The sequence below is a fragment of the Phalaenopsis equestris genome, unplaced genomic scaffold (assembly GCF_001263595.1).
Source record: "Phalaenopsis equestris unplaced genomic scaffold, ASM126359v1 Scaffold000264, whole genome shotgun sequence".
Classification (NCBI taxonomy): Eukaryota; Viridiplantae; Streptophyta; class Magnoliopsida; order Asparagales; family Orchidaceae; genus Phalaenopsis; species Phalaenopsis equestris.
In genome coordinates, this window is record NW_018164706.1 from 308181 (window position 1) to 311879 (window position 3699).

At 33.8% G+C, this 3699-nt stretch overlaps 1 protein-coding gene and 1 long non-coding RNA gene across 3 annotated transcripts in view; both read left to right on the forward strand.

Annotated features, from left to right (window-relative positions):
- LOC110024641 (L-2-hydroxyglutarate dehydrogenase, mitochondrial) overlaps positions 1–3699 on the forward strand; it is a 33124-nt gene that overhangs the window by 28350 nt on the left and 1075 nt on the right. The window lies entirely within an intron of this gene.
- LOC110024642 lies at positions 2392–2696 on the forward strand. The gene is made up of 2 exons (XR_002294026.1): positions 2392–2467; positions 2542–2696. It is a non-coding gene; the product is annotated as an uncharacterized LOC110024642 (long non-coding RNA).

Here is a 3699-nt window from a genome sequence, read left to right on the forward strand (position 1 = left end):
TTTATGGACAACTTTTGAACAAATCACCCACCAAATCTTTTTTAACTTCCCCCTCCCTTTTAGCTGCCGACATGGCATCATTAGTTCATTACAACATTCCCCGTTGAATATATGCTAAAACTAGGTAGGCTTATTTTCCAAAACTTGTCTTTAGTAATCACTCTACAACAATCAAATTCAACTCAATCATTCTAAATGCTATTGCATTTTAAACTTAACATTCTTTTCTTTAACACAAATAACATTTCATTATAGCATGCCATGCTATCTTGTTTGTGTAATATGGTCAATTACAATTAGATTTTTGAAATTAAAATAAATGAATGTAAGTTCAGGCTCAAGTACACTTCAAATTATGGTAATTTCTAAAATAAATGACGGCTATGGATTAAAATTTGAATATGCTTATAGGTTTTTTTAGCAATCACCTTCAATAATTAAGGTTTACAAATGAGCACTGTAAAGTAATATATTTTTTCATATTTCCACTCCTGTCTCAATCTATTAAGCCATATGACCTCCAAGTCAATAAAAATTATCACCAAATAGCACCATTTTGCCAAAATGGATACACAAATGTAATAAGTGAAAGTAAGAAGTGCTTATATTGTTTTAGATGAGAAAATCAATAACTTAACAAGCATATCATCACAAGGAATGAGGAAGAGTTGGATTCAAAAAAGAGGAGATGGAGGACTTCAAAAAGCAGAATATTCAATATGGTTCAAGAATATCTATTTTATTCAAGCAACAAAAGATATCCATCATTCCAAATGACAGTTCTTATATTTACTCGATCCAAATTGTAAATCATTTCATAACATATTGAACTCGAAAAATTGTTGTAAAAATTTTAAAGGCATGATGCTGAGTCCACACATGGTTAGAGAACTACACAAGTAAAAATCCTTACTACTAATAAATTTCGAAGTTGAGTCTCTTGTCACACTTCACTCCAGCAGCTTAGAAAACATGCCTGCTTCGCCGCAAATAGTTAAATAAAAGAAAAACATGCATCTTATCATGTTTTTTTGTGCTCGCTTAAATGAAATAAAATGATGCATTTCTTAAAGACTGGCACATGATATAAAGAAACTAAAATATTATAAAAGAATTGCATATGCAAAGACATATGCATAAACAAAAGCTTCAGAAATAAAATTATAAAGGAAGCATTGCGCAAGGCATAATTGCATTTCACTGATTATGCGTTTTAAGGATGAAGAGGCCAATAAAATGATGCAAACATTCTATTTAGATTTTCATTAGCAATCTGCCAAAAAGTGAAGAATAAAGACAAGCAGAGTGCAACGGAATATGGGAGGAATCTTTTTGCGAAATGAAGGGCACATAGAACTTCAGATTTACAAGTGTAGTGATGGAAAACCCTAGCTGAAAATGAGAGGAGTGCAAGGGACGGGCTTTTGAGCTACAATGGTGAAGAAAAAGGAAAGTTCTGTGAACAGGATATGGAATGGGACAGAGATGTTACGCACGAGACTTCTTACAGTTTTAGTAATTCTCGTTAAATCCGCCGAACCGCAGGATTTAATAAATCCCGGTTTTATGGTGAATCGGCATCATTTTGAGGTTTATGGGAGCTCAAGATTTATAGAGTTTTTCTTACTGTTTGGGCGTAAAACTGGCTAAATCCTGCATAAAACAGGTTAACAATAAGCCCCTTAATGTTTAAAAGGATGAAAAATCACTGATATCTTTCTCTTTCCTTCTTCAGCCAATGGCATTTTTTTTTCTAGAGTTGGTTCCTTTTTCAACCATATATAAAACATATCAAACATTCTTGCATCATTTTGCTATGCTTTACTCTTATCTTGCTACCAGCTTCAGAGAATACTAAAATAATTAGGGAATTACGTACGACACATTTTTTATGTATTTACGCTTGTAACACAAGTTCGATATTTACATTTATAACACTTTGACGTCATATGTCTATGCATGAAAAATGTTCATTTCACTTTTATAGTGGTATTTTTTGATGTGATGTTAAAAGATTTAAATGATATATATGTAAATATCAAAGTTTAGGCGCCAAATATGTAAATATATAAGAATTGTGTGGTATGTATGTAAACTTAGGGTTTGTTTGGGGCAGCTGCAGCTTATTCAGCTTATCCTGATAATCTGTTGATAAACAGCTTATCCCGATAATCTGGCAAGCTGTTTAGTTTGTGTGTTTCGAAAACAACTGATTCTGGATTAATGAACATTCTGCCCCTATTTTGGATAAGCTGTTTAGTTGTTTGGTTTGTGCGTTTGGAAAATAGCTTATTTGCATATTTTTTAAAGTTCAATAGACGATCTGTCATGCAGAAGTTGTAATTTTTTCATGCTAGCAAAACTGTGAAAACAAGATTGTGAAGATTGCTCATTGTAATTTTTTCATGCTAGCAAAATAAGCAAAACTGTGAAAACAAGATTGTGAAGATTGCTCATGCTGGCGGAGGTATGTTTTTAGCACCTGGATTTCAAAGCATATAATCATTTCTCCTTAACCTGCTAACGATTACATGTTAACAGTTTGAAAGCAACAAGATGTCATATCCATGATGAAGCTTGAAGTTTGTCAAAGTTAGCTTATACATTTCACAGTTTATTGTTTAGTATTTTGTCTATGAATGATGATTGCTCTTTGTTTGCCAAACATATGCAATCAATTGAGCAGATGGATTACTTTTGCAGTTGCAGTTTCCTTGTCCGCATCCTTTCCTGTAATGTTTAGTCATCGATATTGAGGTATAAAAGCTAACAAAAGTTTCCAGCTTATTCTGCTATGTATTGGACTGCGGAGAAGTAGAAGTTGAGGTTAATTTGTATTCTTTGTAATAATTTTGTGAACCTCCCACCATTCCAAGTCTCACAATGAGGGGTGGAACCATAGCAATCCAAAAGAGAAACATGAACCATAGATCGTCCAACCATCTAAAAACTTCATCCTATATTGACCACCACATATATAACAATTTTTAATCTAAAAACTTCTTCATAATTTCACAATGCCACAAATGTTCACAGGAACAAAATTTTAATTGAGCAGCTCGTTTAACCACATCAAGTAAGAGCATCAGCTTATCTTTCAATACATTGAGGAAGAAGTTTATTGTGGATGAGCACTCCTGTAAGAAGTAAACAAAGAAATGTTTCCCTATGCATCAAACCAACAGCACAAAAAATACCACCATTCATATCACATAGCACTGGTTACCCATAAGGAGGGCCATCTAAGCTGCTATCCCACAATCATCAAAAGTAAAATCAAATTGATTTAGTAACAGAAATTAGGGCATGACATGTTTTGAATTTCCCCTTTTCCTCTATTTTTTGATCTCACCGGCAAACAACTATCAAAATTAAACTAAAAAAAAAACTACAAAATATCACATATAAATGAAGCAACCAAACAAAATCTGGTGATGGAAATAATCAATAGGATAAAAAACTAGAAATAAAAAAAAAAAACTCACAATCCTTCACCTCACAACCAATCTCACAAATTCATCAAAATATTTTCTCTATTTTTTCCCACACTAAACAGAGATGCAGGCAGAACAAACTCCCCACAACAACAAAAACAGCCCATTTTCCCCCTCCACATCCAGCTCAACCTAAAACCACAAGAAGCACCGGCATCCTCTTTCGCCGGACTAGCCGTCGGCTCATCCGCCGCCGCCGCCGCCG